This window comes from Saccopteryx leptura, chromosome 1, assembly GCF_036850995.1.
Source record: "Saccopteryx leptura isolate mSacLep1 chromosome 1, mSacLep1_pri_phased_curated, whole genome shotgun sequence".
NCBI classification, from domain to species: Eukaryota; Metazoa; Chordata; class Mammalia; order Chiroptera; family Emballonuridae; genus Saccopteryx; species Saccopteryx leptura.
The window spans coordinates 241,372,363-241,388,571 of NC_089503.1; the positions used below are offsets into that span (position 1 = coordinate 241,372,363).

General features: G+C 44.7%; 1 protein-coding gene across 4 annotated transcripts in view; it reads right to left on the reverse strand.

The window, feature by feature from the left end:
• EXTL3 (exostosin like glycosyltransferase 3) overlaps positions 1–16,209 on the reverse strand; it is a 498,145-nt gene that overhangs the window by 84,672 nt on the left and 397,264 nt on the right. For 2 of the 4 annotated variants that reach the window (XM_066388416.1, XM_066388377.1), the window contains exon 1: positions 795–939. The exons of 1 other annotated variant lie outside the window; for it this stretch is intronic. The gene's annotated coding sequence lies outside the window, so the exon portion shown is untranslated. Of the gene's footprint in view, positions 1–794; positions 1,004–16,209 lie in introns of those variants that run through there. One more of the 4 variants, XM_066388388.1, reaches the window with a different exon arrangement.

Genomic DNA, 16,209 nt, shown 5'->3' on the forward strand with positions numbered 1-16,209 from the left:
GTGGAGAAGAGATTAATACCCTAGCTGCAGCCAGGAGCTGATCCAAAGGTCGGGATCTGCACTACCACCCACGGCAGCCCGGTCCCGTCTTCGGCTAAGATTTCAGCAGCGTAGACATGCACTCTGCAGCCCCTCTCCTGACCAAGCAGCGCTAGGCCCATCGCTACGGAACCTGGGCACTAGAGCCCCAGACGCACAAAACGGCAGCACCTGGACCCTTGGACAGGAAGTGGCTATTCTGACTGTGTGTTCATCATGAAAGGAGGTGAGCCTGGCAAAACCAGCCGGAGGAAGAGCAGCTGCTGGCGACTGTGTCTGAATGCAGCGCAAAGCAGATGTGGGAGTGCGTGCACAGGGGAAATGGGAGGGGGCAGCGAGAAAGCCCCTTCAGCCACAACAACAGATGCTCTCCACAAGCTGGACAAACACAGGAGAGCAGAGGATGGGTGGAGGGCCTGAAGGCGCAGAAGAGGCTGCACAGCTGAAGTCAAGCTTTCATAAAAGGAGTGGAAGTGGGTGCGAGACAACCAAATCGGGGCTATAAGGGGCGTGTGGGGGTGGGAGGTCGTGTTTAAAACCCCACGGAGACCCGTTAACCCTCCTCGCCGGTGGCTCAGGCCCTAGAGGTCCCCTCCCCAGGCCCCCAGATGTCTGGGAAGGCCTACTCCAAGGCTGCTCGCCCCTGCCGCGCTGGGCAGCAGCCTCCCGCGGGCTGCGGCGGCCCCAGCTCGGCCAGCCCCGGTCCGCCTGCCCGGCCGGTGCCCTGCGCTGGGGGCCAGCCCCGCGAGCCCTACCACGAGCCTCTTCCAGGCCGCCGCCTCCTGTTTCTCGGGGCTCCCGCCGCCGCCACCAGGAGTCTTACCGGCTTCCAGTTCAGCGACGAGCCGCTCCCGCTGCCGCCGCCGCCGCCGCCTGTGCGAAACTCGGCTTCCCAGCAGCCGCTCCCGCCGCCTGCCGCCCGCCTTCCAGGCCGCGCGGGATCCTCCGCTCCCCCTGCCGGCGGGCAGCCATTTCCGACAAGTGACTGCGGAACTTGCCGAAGTGCGCCGGGCCGGAAATGGCCGAAGCCGCCGCTCGGGACCGCGGCGGCAGTGGGGTTCGAGACTTTCCGGACAGTGCCGAAGGGCCGCTGCGGCCTCGGCTGGGACACGGGCCTGGCCTGGGCCCGGAGCGGCAGCAGCGCCAGGGATTGTGGGAAGCGCGGCGGGAGAGGGGGCGCTCGAGGAGAGCGGGCCAACCCGGGAAAAGCGGTGCGGGCAAGGCCCGCACACCTGCGTCCTCCCTGTGTCCCTCAACCTTTCAGAAAACCCTATCCAGTGGGCGCAGGGGGAATGCTCCCGACTGTTCTCAACCGTTCCCACAACGGAGCCCGGCGGCCGGGAGCCGACCCCGTGAAATTCAAGTTTAAAAATAACCCATCCCCTAGAAAAGCCCTTCCTGATTGAACTGACTGGTCCGCAGCAATGGTCTGGAGTTTTGAAACAAGTTGCATACTTCAACACACACACACACTACACATGCACGCAACTATGCGGCGTGAATACTTAGAAAAAAAATATCCAGGGCTTTGCAAAAATCAAGAGCTTCATCCAGTCAAATGGCAATAATCAACCAAAACTGGGAGGAAAAAGGAATAGCATTTGAAATGCTTAGAGCCAACCCCTGTGAATCAAAAAGTGCACATATTCTCCAGTCCTAAGAGACACGTGATAGTCTACTTCCACACTTGCAAAGCCAGGACAAGACGTTCTGGATAACTGAACCGATGGGAACAGGCGAAGGAACTCGACCAATCCTAAAAAACACACCTGATCATTATTGTTAACTCACGAATGAGTTAAAACCATTATTTAAAACCTATGACTGTAATAGAAACTAAGGTCAAATTTGCTTCAACATGTTTTTTACATGCTTATAATCCCCAAAGGCAGGGATTCTGTTCTCCCACGGTTTTGTAACCAGGGAACCCAAGACACTCCAGGACCCGGAGAAGCTGGGGAAGGCCAAGGCCAGAGGCTGGCTCCTATCCCAGCCTCTGTGCTTGGGTGGTCTGGAGCTGTAGAGGTACTGCCCCCGAGCCTGGCTGCACAGCTGCCATGTCCCATCCGCACAGCCTTCCTGGTGGAGCTCAGGCCCGTGCTCTAGCTAGGAGGCCGACAAAACACGGAAGATTGCTGAGTTTCCCTCAGGGGACAGTTTGGACTAAGGATTCCGTTTGGAAAACAAAACTTTTAAAAAACCTACCAACCTGTTATCCAGAGCACACTCTTTATCTCTCCATCCCTATCAGCCCCTCCTCTTTCTGCTCCTTTCTCTTCTCTCTTTCCTGACATCTCCTTACTCCATCCTCTATTTTTCTTTCCCCATCAAGCCTTGCTCTCTTCTCTCCTTTCCCCTTCATTCCTATGACCTAACTCTAAGTTCTACCACCATCCCATATACACTAAAACAACCCCTTTCTAACTTTAATCAATTTTATTGAGGAAAGTCAGAGCAAGGGAAGCAAATTTTTGAAAATCAAAAGCATTCCAAAAAATAAAAATGGGGAAAACTGTTGTCAATATCACAAATAGCCTAAATTTTCTCTCTCTCTCTCTCTCTCTCTCTCTCTCAGCTAATCTTGGTTAATCTTCTTGGCTTTCCTCCAAGGTCTGCAGCAGGCAGAAATCTGGCAGTGTGGGAGGAGACAATAGAAACCACAGTAAGAATTACCAGGTGTTGGTTCATCTCCACACTGTGCAAGAAAGGGCCTGCAGATAGCTGCTGCCTAGAGGACCCAGCCTAAAAATCTTCATGTACATCTCACTGAACACATTGCTGCCCCTTACGTCAGTTTATCTGATTCTAATGACAGTCAAGCTTTAGGAAGAAAAAACATACCCAATCAAAATTTGGTGTATGCTTAACTTCACTGGAGCCCTGGCTGCTGCTAACCATCCTCTTCCTCCTCTGCATCTTGTGAGCCTCTCCTCTCCTGCTTCGCCTTCACCAGCTCAAACAGTTCCTGTCTCTAACTAGACATGACTTGGGCTACCTTCTTTTCCCTCTCCACACGCCCTTCCTTGCCAGTTTTAGTCAGCTTCCTTACATCACCACCACCTCTAAGCAGACCCCTCACTGCCATGCTCTAGTCCCTCTTTTCCAATTGTACTCTAGACATCCCATCATCATCCTTTTAATACATACTTTATGAATACTTACTTGCCGGGCAATAAGCAAAACCCTTAATAGGCACTGTCTCATGTTAATCCTTACAGAGAGGTATCAGCTTATAGATGGGGAACTGAGACTTAAAGAAGCTAAATAAATGCGGTGCCCAGATCACAGTCTGATGTGCAAAGTACAGAAGGAACTCCAAGTCTTCCTAACTCTGAAGACAATATTCTTGACCAGAAAAATCCAGTCGTCACACCAGGACCTTAATATACCCCACACTGAACTCGTCTTTATCCCTTCTCCATCCGCTCTTCTCAAATGCCCTTATATATACAATAATTGTGTCACTACTGTCTTTCCTAACACAAAAATTCAAAACTCAGCATCATCTTTGATTTCTCTCTTTACCTCCACATTAAATCAGTTTTTAAGACTTAAAAAGCCTTTACCTGTAAGATCTCTACCATTGCCTTCTCCACAGTCCCCAAACTGCTTCCTAGTTCAAGTCCTCATTACTCCTCTCCTGAACTATTGCCTTAATACTGCAATTTCTGGCTCAGAAAATACAATCACACATGCAATAGCTCTCTTCAAGAAAGCAAGTCAAGGGCAACAGGATACACGATGAGGCTAGTCTTTACTGGTCTCTCCATATTGTGACCTTTTACAACACTTATGTCTCTACTTTGCATTTTGGAACTTAATCAAAATAATTTTGCACTGTTTTTTTTTAATAGTAATATATGTAGATATTTATCTGCTTCAGGAAGCAGAAAAGAACAGAAACCAACGTGCCTTTGGTACCAAACAGTAGGAGCCTATGCGGTCTTCTCTCTAGAACAAAGTTATAGGGACTTGATCTCTTTCTTTTGGTTACAAATTTTAAATTTCCCGAAAAAGATATGATTGTCCTAGCTTGGGTCCCCTGTCCATCCCTCAGACAATAAACTTGGGCTAAGCAGTAGGTCAACCTTCTCTAAACATGGCAATTGGAACCTCTCCTGTAAAAAGGGCTTGTTCCATCAACAAACAGTTGAGCACCTATCAAAATATACCAAGGTTCTCTCATATATGCAAAATGTTTTAAAAAAATATCCTACCCTCATATCATGAAAAGTCATAACATAAAATAAGAAATCACCAGATAAAAAGCCTAACAATATTCACCTAGAAGAGTCCAGAGACCATCGATTCAATTATATGTGATGAAAGGTAACTCACCACACCCTACATAAACCCCTAGTGGTAAAAATAATTAGTAGTAATGTGCACATGTTCAGCAAAACAAGTTCACGGCAGCACCATTAGGAATGGACAGAAACAGAAAACTACCCAATGTCCATCAACATAGAAGAAATCAAGAATAGTATATTCACACAATGTAATACAGCCATGAGAATGAATGCTCCACAAATACACTGCTCACAAAAATTAGGGGATCAGGGAACATACAGATACTCCAGTACTTTCAGCCTTTTGTATAGTGCATTTTCACCAATGAAATAAAAGTTGGTTTTACATCTCATTTGCATAATCAAACAACTTTCTTTGACTTGTTTTTCTGATGTTCTTGTTTAATAAAAAAAATCAAATGCTTTTTTTACTGCTTCATATTCATTTTGAAATATCCCCTAATTTTTGTGAGCAGTACAGTATATATGCAACACTACTGATGAATTTTACAAACAATGTTAAGCCAAAGAAGACAGACACAAAAAGGTATGTAGGGTATGATTCCATTAATATAACATAGAAAAACGGGCAAAAACAATCTACCCTTAAGGAGTAGTGGCTAGACAGGAGCAAAAGGAACTATGTGGATGCCCGTGATTCTGTTTCTTGAGCTTGGGGGTTGATTACACAGATGTGTTCAGTTTGTCAAAAGTCGTAAGCTGTACATTTTGCATATGTGTCCTTTACTATAGGTATATTATCCTTTAATAAAAGGTTTTTATATTTTTATTGACTTTAGAGAGAAAAAGAGGAAAGGAGAAAGAGAGAAATATTTATTTACTGTTCCACTTATTTATGCATTCATTGGTTGATTCTTCTATGTGCCCTGACCGGGGATTGAACCTATAACCTTAGCATATGAGGATGATACTCTAACCAACTGAGCTACCTGCCAAGGCTTAAATAGGTTTTTAAAAATAAGTAACTGATGGTCAAAGCAAGGAAGCTTTTAACTGTCCTGGAACATTGTCACCACGATAATCACAGAGTTGCCAATTATTGCCATCCCCGCTACCACCATTACAGCACCTCCTTAGAGACCCTAAGCTACCATCAGCCTTTGGAAAGATCCACCATTCTTACCACATGGCCTCATCCCCTCCACCCCAGCTGACTGGGTGGGCTTCCTCTCACCTGGAAACTTGGGAGCAAGACACTGGGAAGCTGAGTCAAGTAATGGAGAGTGGTTCATCAATAAGTCATATAGATTTGGGAGAAAGAATTTCTGGATATATGCACAACAATAAGCCAAGAAAGCTGGTCTGCAGAAAACAGAGCCAACACACAGAAGGAAATACACAAAGTTGTGGGAGAGAAGGAAGAAGCCTCAAAGACTGTTGACTTCCAGTCCTTGTACGCATGTGTTCCAGCTGTCACAGGTAATCCATGAGAGTGCTCATGCAGCCTTATCACTATAAACAAGTAAATAAACGACATTTTTTTTAAAACCTTACTTATATAAATTAGTGTGAATAGGTTTCTTTTTTTGGCATGTAATATTCCATGTAGTCCTTATAAGAATCCTACACAGTAGCCTGACCCGTGATGGTGCAGTGGATTAAAGCAAGGACCTGGAATGCAGAGGTCGCTGGTTTGAAACCCTGGGCTTGCTCAATCAAGGCACATATGGGAGCTGATGCTTCCTGCTCCTCCCCACTTCTCTCTCTCTCTTCTCCCTAAAATAAATAAATAAAACCTTTAAAAAATCTTAAAAAAAAAAAAGAATCCTACACAGTAATAATTCCCATTTCACAGATGAGAAAGCGGGAGCCAAGAACAGGAAGTAACTCTCCCAAATCACACACCTGTGATGGAGCCAGGATTTGGTCCCAAGCCGTCTGACTCCAAAGCCTGAGATTTTAACAACTATACTACACTGCAACGCTGAGTAAAAGAAATGCTGAAAATGGCAAAGGGGATTATATGTTGCATTCATGAGTTTAACTAAGGCATCTGATTTGGTTTTAAATGAATTCAAATGTAGAAAATATACAAAAGATTAACAGACTGGCTAAGTTGGTAAGCATTTCTTTCTTTCACAAGGGAATTATAGTTTGAGTTAGAGTTGCTAAAGAAATATAAAATGCATATAGTGTGACAAATTATATTAAAGGAGACTGTTCTTACTCCAGGAAATTGTTTATTTTACAGATTTAAGCAAAATACTCTCTTAGAGGGTCCCCACTGATTAGCTATTTTTCCCAGAATGACAATCCAAGAGAAAGGGTTTTACTCCTTTGGAAGAAGAAACTGATAATAAAAGTTAGTTCAGGCCCCTGGCCAGTTGGCTCAGTAAACAGAGCATTGGCCTGGTGTATGGATGTCCTGGGTTTGATTCCTGGTCAGGGCACACAAGAGAAGTGACTCTCTGCTTCTCTCCTCCTCCCTCTTCCCATTCTCTCCCTTTTCACCTCCCATAACCAGTGGCTCAATTGGTTCAAGCTTTGGCCCTGGGCACTGAGGATAACTCAGTTGGTCCAAGCGAGTTAGGCCTTAGGCACTGAGGATAGCTCAGTTGATTTGAGTAATGCTGGATAGGGGTTGCTGGGTGGATCCCAGTCAGGTCTCATGCAGGAGTCAATCTATCTTCCCTGCTCTCACTTAAGAAAAAGAAGTTAGTTCAAGTCCTAGAGAAGGAGGCGCCAGTGGTCATTTCCATGGTGATAGCTGTCAGACCCATAATCCACTCAGCAAGTCTTTCTAGATCAATCACAGCCAAGCCATTGGTGACCCCGAGCAACCTTCAAAAAGTATGATTCAGGAATTATCAGCGAGTTTAAGCCAGATAAGAACTTGTCTGTCTGTAATGCTTTGATTTTAAAAGCAAGTGCTGACAGCCACTATGCTAGATCTTTTCTATATATAAATGATTGAGCAATTTTGTGGCTTATAATTAGAACAATGCATGACAATTTCTAGATTAGAGTTCCAAGGTTACTCTTCTCTTAGGTCCATCAATACCAAAAAGACAAAGGGTCATGCTCCAAGGATAGCACTTATTAGCCTACAAAATGGATCATCCTGTAAGTCCTGGCTTTGATGTTACCTTTTAAAAGAGGCTGTTTTTTGGCCAGCAAAAGGAGAAACAGTTTGGGCGGGTTGCAAATAATTTGTAGTAAGAATACTGAGTTAACATCAGCTCCAAAGCAAAGCACATATCATTGTCCAAAACGGTTTGTTGCCCTCGCTGGTTAGAACATCATCCCCATACGCCAATGAGTTCAATTCCCGATCAGGGCACATACAAGAAGCAGCCAATGAATGCATAAATAAGTGGAACAACAAGTCAATGTCTGTCTATCTGTTTCTCTCTCTCTCAAAATCAATAAATAAAAAAATAAAAATTAAAAGCCGATTTGTTAACTCATCACCTCATGTCATAGTACTAACTACCTTCCATGTGGCTGGGAAAAATAAATGTTGTGTTAGTTTCACATCAAGCAGCTGAGCCTGTTACAAACCTGTTGTCTACATAAGACACCTAATATGTAATGACCAATTAAGATTTGAAAAACCAGCTGTTGTCCCTGAAATATAATGTATCCGTCTCTAAGGTCCTTTCTTCCTTTGAGAGCCCTCTCCCCTGTGAGTTTGTATTCTCTGCCCACCATGTCAGCACAGCTGTGCAGAGGCAGTCAAGTTTGACGATCAGTTGTTTAAATGTCACCATCAAAATTTCCTAAGCTTGCTACTGAAAGTTCCAAATAGAGATACAAATGTTCCTAAAGGCAAACATAGAGGCACCTAACGTTTACCCTACCTTATGCCAGTGAGTAGCTAAAACGTGTTCAATTAGACACAACATACCACAACATGGCAGGTCTGTTTGAAGAACCTAGTGTAATGAGAGCTATAACCAGAGAAAAGAAGAAAAATTATGCAGAGTGTTGATGGCTGAGTTCCAATGTCATATTTACATGCAGCTCTATGACTCCAGGGCTGTCCTTACACTAAGAAAGTTACCCATAGCTTCAAAACATCAACTGCTCACTATGTTTACTTAAAAATGTCCCGAGTAAACAAGGCATTCCAACTGAAAATTGGCAAAATGTCATAGAAGTACTTAAAGAACATCAATTAACTTCTGAGTTAACAAATCTGGCTGTAATATCAAAACAAAGTAATCATGATTCCAAAAGTAATCATGCTAAAATTTTTCAAAATATATATAACTTGTTAATTACATATGGAGTTGTGTTGGTTTTTTTTTAAAGGTTTTATTTATTGATTTTAGAGAGAGGAGAGAGAGAGAGAGAAAGGGGGAAGGGAGGAGTGGGAAGCATCAACTTGTAGTAAATACTTCTTGTATGTGCCTTGACTGGGGAAGCCCGGTTTCAAACCGGTGACCTCAGCATTCCAGGCTGACACTTTATCCACTGTGCCACCACAGGTCAGGCCATATAGAGTTTATATATTAAAAAAAAACAAGTAGTTTCTAACAATTAGATTTTCAAAAGAAAAATGTGTAGGTTTTAAAACAATCATGAAGGTTTGCAACACGATTTTATCAAGGAGAAAGATTTTCTCTATTTTCCTATATATTGCTCAAGATTATTTCTCAGCCTCCATGGTGACAGCATGATTCTAGTGGGACCCCTCAATCCCAGAACAAAATAGTAATCCCTTCAACCCAAGCTTTCAGTCTTGTAAATATTATGCCACAGGTCAAAAATGGAACCAAATGAAAATGTGACCAATTTCTACAAATCCATCAATGCTGGGGGCCAAAACTAACAACCCAAAACTCATCTCTCATGGATAGTATCAGACATTTCAAACACTTGTAAAAGGGGGCATACATTGTGTACATTTTCTATAAAGAAAAGCACATCTATAAAGCAGTGATTATGTAGAAAAAGAATGAGTATAATCCAAAAATACATTAACTATGTGAAATATACTAAATGTGTTTTCTCTATCTCCCCTATGCAACATTTTGCCCCTCCCACACCAATTATTTTTTATTTTAATAGTCCATTAAAGGCAAACATTGGTGAACTACCAGTCTTTGTGGCATTTTATTAACACTTTTTTTTTTTTTTTTTTTTTTACAGAGACAGAGACAGAGACAGAGTCAGAGAGAGGGATAGACAGGGACAGACAGACAGGAACGGAGAGATGAGAAGCATCAATCATTAGTTTTTCGTTGCACATCTTAGTTGTTCATTGATTGCTTTCTCATATGTGCCTTGACCGCGAGCCTTCAGCAGACCGAGTAACCCCTTGCTCGAGACAGCAACCTTGGGTCCAAGCTGGTGAGCTTTTTGCTCAAACCAGATGAGCCCGCGCTCAAGCTGGCTACCTCGGGATCTTGAACCTGGGTCCTCCACATCCCAGTCCGACACTCTATCCACTGCGCCACCGCATGGTCAGGCTAACATACATTATTGAAACAAGTGTTGCAACTTGAAAATGGACTCTTTAATATATAACAATATTATAGCAATAATAAATTTCCTGAATTTAAAAATTGCAGTGGGGGCAAAGGTGGGGGGGAATGGGGATGGAAAGAGACTTTGCATGGGGTATAGGGAGGCACAATGCAGGGTGGGGTGTTATAGTGAGTGGGACACTTGAAAACATGTCAACACAATAAACTGTTAAAAATTTCTCTGGAGTTATACATAAGAGAATGTCCTTGTTCTTTAAAAATATATAACCCAAGTTGGCTCAGTGGTAGAGTGCCGGCCTGGCGTGCAGAAGTCCCGGGTTCGATTCCCGGCCAGGGCACATAGGAGAAGCGCCCATTTGCTTCTCCACCCTCCCCCTCTCCTTCCTCTGTCTCTCTCTTCCCCTCCCGCAGCAGAGGCTCCACTGGAGCAAAGATGGCCCGAGCGCTGGGGATGGCTCCTTGGCCTCTGCCCCAGGCGCTAGAGTGGCTCTGGTCGCAACAGAGCGACGCCCCGGAGGGGCATAGCATCGCCCCCTGGTGGGTGTGCCGGGTGGATCCCGGTCGGGCGCATGCGGGAGTCTGTCTGACTGTCTCTCCCCGTTTCCAGCTTCAGAAAAAATACAAAAAAATATATATATTTTTTATATATATATAATATATATATTTTATATATATATTATATATATATTATATATATATTATATATATAAAACACCTAAGAAATTTAGGAGCAAAGGATTAAGATGTCTGCAACTTTAAAATGTTTCAGCAAAATTAACAACAATAACAATGTTGGGGTGGGGCTGGGGTGTGTATCTAGAGAGAGAGAACAAATACAACAAAATGTTAACTGCTGAATCCGAGTTAATTTACCATTCTTGTAATTTTTCTACAACTGAAATTTTTCCAAAATAAAAACTGTTTTTAAATCCATCACTTATACGAAACCTTCTCCTACCCTCTCAGAATTAATGCCATCCCCTCTAACCTGCTGTAAATGTTTTTTTTTTTATTTTTACCCTCAAATGCTCAGATTGGGTTGTAATTATTTAAGTATTAGTTTTATTCCATTAGATTGAAAGCTTCTTGAGGTAGGAACTTGAATTGTCTTTTGGGATTTAAGAATGGGAGGAGTCGTCTAACTCAGGGCAATGTAATGTACTTTGATGCTACAATTTGAGCTCATAGCCAAACATGGCTGGACATCTTGAAATGAGAACCAGAAGAGAAAATGGAGCACATTAAAGTGCTGGAATTAATTTAATTCACATTCTGCTCTGCTTCTTCACAGAATCTTCTGCAGGCAAAGTCGAAAGCCCATCATTGGTCCCAGGCAGAGATACACAAAGGTGCAACGTTTATAAGGGAGAGCTCTCATGAAAGTTAGAGCCAAGCTGTTCTTGATATCTGGAATATACCCCCTGATCTTTGTCTCATCACTTCCAACCCACATATCACAGGAAGGTCGCTTCATGCTTGGTTGGCCAGAGGTCTGACCAGGCAGCCCATGGGTTAAGAGCCAAATGGCGGCCCTGGCTGGTTTGCTCAGTGGTAGAGCGTTGGCCTGGCATGCAGAGGTCCCGGGTTCGATTCCCGGCCAGGGCACACAGGAGAGGTGCCCATCTGCCTCTCCACCCCTCCCCCTCCTTCCTCTCTGTCCCTCTCTTTCCCTCCCGCAGCGAGGCTCCATTGGAGCAAAGATGGCCTGGGCGCTCTGCCCCAGGCGCTGGAGTGGCTCTGGTCGTGGCAGAGCGACGCCCCGGAGGGGCAAAGCATCGCCCTCTGGTGGGCAGAGCATCGCCCCCTGGTGGGCGTGCCGGGTGGATCCCGGTCGGGGGCATGCGGGAGTCAGTCTGACTGTCTCTCCCAGTTTCCAGCTTCAGAAAAATACAAAAAAAAAAAAAAGGAGCCAAATGGTTGGACAATGTAGGAGAAGCCATGTTCTTCTTGTTTTGATGAAGAATATAGGTAACACTTTCTCCACAGCTTTTTTTTTTTTTTTTTTTTTTGTATTTTTCTGAAGTTGGAAATGGGGAGGCAGTCAGACAGACTCCCACATGAGCCCAACCGGGATCCACCCAGCACGCCCACCAGGGGCGATGCTCTGCCCATCTGGGGCATTGCTCTGTTGTGACCAGAGCCATTCTAGCGCCTGAGGCAGAGGCCATGGAGCCATCCTCAGTGCCAGGGCCAACTTTGCTCCAATGGAGCCTTGGCTGCGGGAGAGGAAGAGAGAGACAGAGAGAAAGGAGAGGGGGAGGGGTGGAGAAGCAGATGGGCGCTTCTCTTGTGTGCCCTGGCCGGGAATCGAACCCAGGACTCCTGCACGCCAGGCCAACACTCTATCACTGAGCCAACCGGCCAGGGCCTTTCTCTACAGTTTTGAATAGCTTCCACCCTTCTGTCTGCCTACTTCCTTTACTATCACCCCCTCAAAGAAGAATAAATGACTTACATAATCAATGACAGTAGGGACAGGGTCATTACACACTCACTGCCCAGGCTGCTTTTGAATTCTTCTTTCAGAGATGTCTGCCCCACTGGGCCCATGGTTTCTTCTTGGATAAAACAGTTTCCAGTGACTGTGCCTATGTCTAAGGGGAAAGTTTCATTCGTGCAGAAAGAAATGGGATGCCTATCTTGGCCTTGGGCCCAAGCTACATACTCCAGTCAGCTTTAAGCAGCAAGAAAGACAATATTTTAATCCTGGCCTGTTTCCCCTAACTGTATCATCTGGTCCATGACTCCGAAAAGAAAGCAACACAAAGGACCCCCTCAGAATCCCAACAGTATTTTCCTAAGCTTTGGATCACAGAGCCTCTTAGGGTACTTGTTCTATGACAGCTCCCAATAAATTTCTGTTGGCTTGAACTCGGACAGTGTGATCCACACAGACAGAGGCAGAGAGCTGCTTAGAGTAATCATTGGTGTGGTGGCTGGTTTTTTTGTTTTGTTTTTGTTGTTGTTGTTGTTTTTAATCGTACAAAGTGATTTTTGAAGCTTCTCTAGTTTGTCTGAGGGCTCTGAGGCTACAAGGAAGCAGGCTTTGGTGAACAGAGGAGAGAGCTGGGCCTTTGTCCCTCTCTGTGGCTGCAACACCAGGGGCAAGATCCCCGGGGAGCCGTCAGACAGCTTGACAGCAATTCCAGCAAGAAGGCAGCAGAAACACAATTTTAGCAATAATGATCAAACGTTTCTTTGAAATTTTCCTTTATCCTTGAAATGCTTTGTGTTGCTGAAAGCCTATTCATTACTGATCTTTCATCCGTAGCAAGTCCTCTCCTTCTGCGTCTGCACACGGAAGCGACAGCACTGGAGGATCCCGGCAGAGACAAAGCTCCTAGGCACAGCGGGGAGGGAAAGGTCAAGTAAACAGCAGCCTGAGGAGGCAGGAGATAAAGACACAGAACACAAGGAGAAGCTACAAGAAAACCATCTTCCTCAAAGGGGCTTTGGTTTTAAAAGTGGACACCACGGCCCTTTAATATTTGCACTGCATCCATCTCTGGTGCCTCCATCTTCCTTTTGTTCCTCTTATCTCATCCGTGCATTTCCTTCATTACTCATCCCTGTTCTCTCCAGGATGTCCAATATCTCCGTGTGTCTGCTACCTCCTGCGCCTCGACCTTTAAACATGCCCAAGGTCTTTATATCCCCAGAAATCCAAACTGCCCTCCAATGACCACTCTCTCGCCTATTCCAATGTCATCCAGAGTGTGGCCAAGAGCCAGCAGCTCAGCGTTGCAGGGGAGTGCATTTCAAATGCAATTCTCAGCCCACCCAGACCAACTGAATCAGAATCTCTGTGGGGTGCTGGCATGAGCTGTGCTTTAACACGCTCTCCAGGTGATTCTCTAAATTTGGGAAGTGCCGCTTCTGCTCCAGGTCTCTGCTTCCTACCATTCTCCAATGCCTTCCTCTGTCCCTTTAACGTTTGATTCCCCACGGCTCTCTCCAGGCCTCTTCTTTTCTGGAGCTACATCCTTTAAGTGGTCTCAGCCACCCAGAGATGGACTTGGTTATTTGTTTAAACATAGGTGTGCTCCTGGAATGCTGAGGTTGCTGGTTCAAAACCCTGCACTTGCCGGTCAAGGCACATATGAGAGTTGATGCTTCCTGCTCCTCCCCCCCTTCTCTCTCTTTCTCTTGTTCTCTCTCTCCCATCTCTAAAATGAATAAATAAAATCCTAAAAAGAAATAAAAATAGACATATGTGTTCTAAATTTGAGAATCACTCTATCCCTGGCCTCTTCTCTGAGGCCACAGAATGTCCAGTTGCTTTCTGGACCTTTCTGCCAAAATATTGCAGTTTTATAAACATGGCACTTCTGACGTGAACTCGCTATCTCCTCCTCCACCTACTCTGCATTTATTATAGAGATCTGGGCTATAGGGTCGCACTACCACCCACATGGTCACCTTCAACTCCTCAGTGTTCTGCTTCCTCTCACCCACTCGGGTCGGTCTCCAAGTACAGCCAGGTCTATGACCACCTCGGCCCTGGTGTGGGCCCTGGCAATTCTCATCTTCACTAATTAGTTCATCCTTCATGCTGCCACCTCATTTCTTCCTTGGTTAAATTCTTTAACGCATCCCCACTGTTTATACAATAATTTCTGAGCCCCTTAACCTGGCCTCAACTCCCAATATATTTCCCACCCTTTCTCCCCTCTGTAAACATGCAACTGATACAATTTCAGCAATACCAGGTACCTTCAGTTCCTGGAATGGCGTGTGCTGCTTTACAACGTTGTATCTTGGCACACACTGGTGCGTGACTCCAAAGTGCCCTTCCTTCTGCAGACCTTCCCACGTCAGCGTGTCTGCCTGGCCAACTTCGATGCGTCCATCATAATCTCACTGACATCAATTCCTCTATGACATTGTCCTTACACTATAGAGTACTGACTGTGTTTCCCTCTTCTGTAGGGCTATAATATCTTGCTGGACAGAAGCCTATCTTATTTGCTTTCAGATAGCCAGTACCAAGAATAGGCCCTGACAGTTGGAAAGGGTGAGGTTAAAAAATTTCACTAATTCAACAAAAATTTACTTAACACATATTATGTGAGAAGTATTGTGCATATAATAAGCAAGATCAAAAAAACAAACAAACAAAAAAAAAACCTCTGCGCTCCAAGAGTTGATCAGCTAATCAAAACCCTGGGCTTGCCTGATCAAGGCACATATGGGAGTTGATGCTTTCTGCTCCTCCCCCTTCTCTCTCTCTCTCTCTCTCTCTCCCCTCTCTATAATGAATAAATAAAATCTTTTTTAAAAAAAGAAACTTACAATTCTAAGAGAGCAGCTTAGGGAGTTGCATGGAGGGACGCGTAATTCAGTTTTGCATAATCCTATTGTGCCTTTGGTAATATATGCAGCCTTTAGATCTGCAAGGAAACACGGTCACAAGTATTTTTAAAGAATATCACAATATCCAATTGCTGTTCTTGCCCATTACAGGTATATCTGTCCTCCTGGAGTAAAGCTTCCTCCCTCTACTTAATTCAGAGAAGGGAAAATGTGAAAATAACTTTTTCCATGAAATTTCCTCGGAGGCAGCCTCTGTGCAGGTATGCAGGAGTCCCTTGAAGATTAAAAAAAAAAAAAACCAGAGCCGAGGAACAGTAAGTCTTTGGTTGCTGTTGATGAGAGTAAGTGTGCTCAAACACTGTTCACATTTCATGAGCTTTAACCTAATCTTCAGAAGCTCTGGCAGCTGACAGAGGTAAGAAAACGCTAAACGGCTCAACCACAACAGCAAGTTGACTTGCACGAGTCTCTTCTCCCTCCTCTGTGTCATGGCGTTTGGACCACAGAATGTATAACCTGTGTTTCAGTTAGTCCGCAATCTAGGTTTATCTGGCCTATCCTTGTCAAAGAAGAGTATTAGCTCTGACCTCTAATACACCACTAAAGGACATCAAAGATCTCTGAGATTATGGTTTGTTGCCTTTTTAGCTTTTTGCTCAATTTCAACATATGCATCAGTTAATCAAAACCCTGGTATCTTTTTTTTTTTTTTTTTTTACAGAGACAGAGAGAGAGTCAGAAAGAGGGATAGACAGGGACAGACAGGAACAGAGAGATGAGAAGTATCAATTATTAGTTTTTCGTTTCGCATTGCGACACCTTAGTTGTTCATTGATTGCTTTCTCATATGTGCCTTGACCGTGGGCCTTCAGCAGACCGAGCAACCCATTGCTCGAGCCAGCGACCTTGGGTCCAAGCTGGTGAGCTTTGTTCAAACCAGATGAGCCCGCGCTCAAGTTGGCGACCTCGGGGTCTCGAACCTGAGTCCTCTACATCCCGGTCCGACGCTCTATCCACTGCGCCACCGCCTGGTCAGGCACCACCAAGTATCTTAACTGCAAACAGACTAGATGAGTGGTTCTCAAGTTTTCAGAATGAATCTGAATCACCTAGAA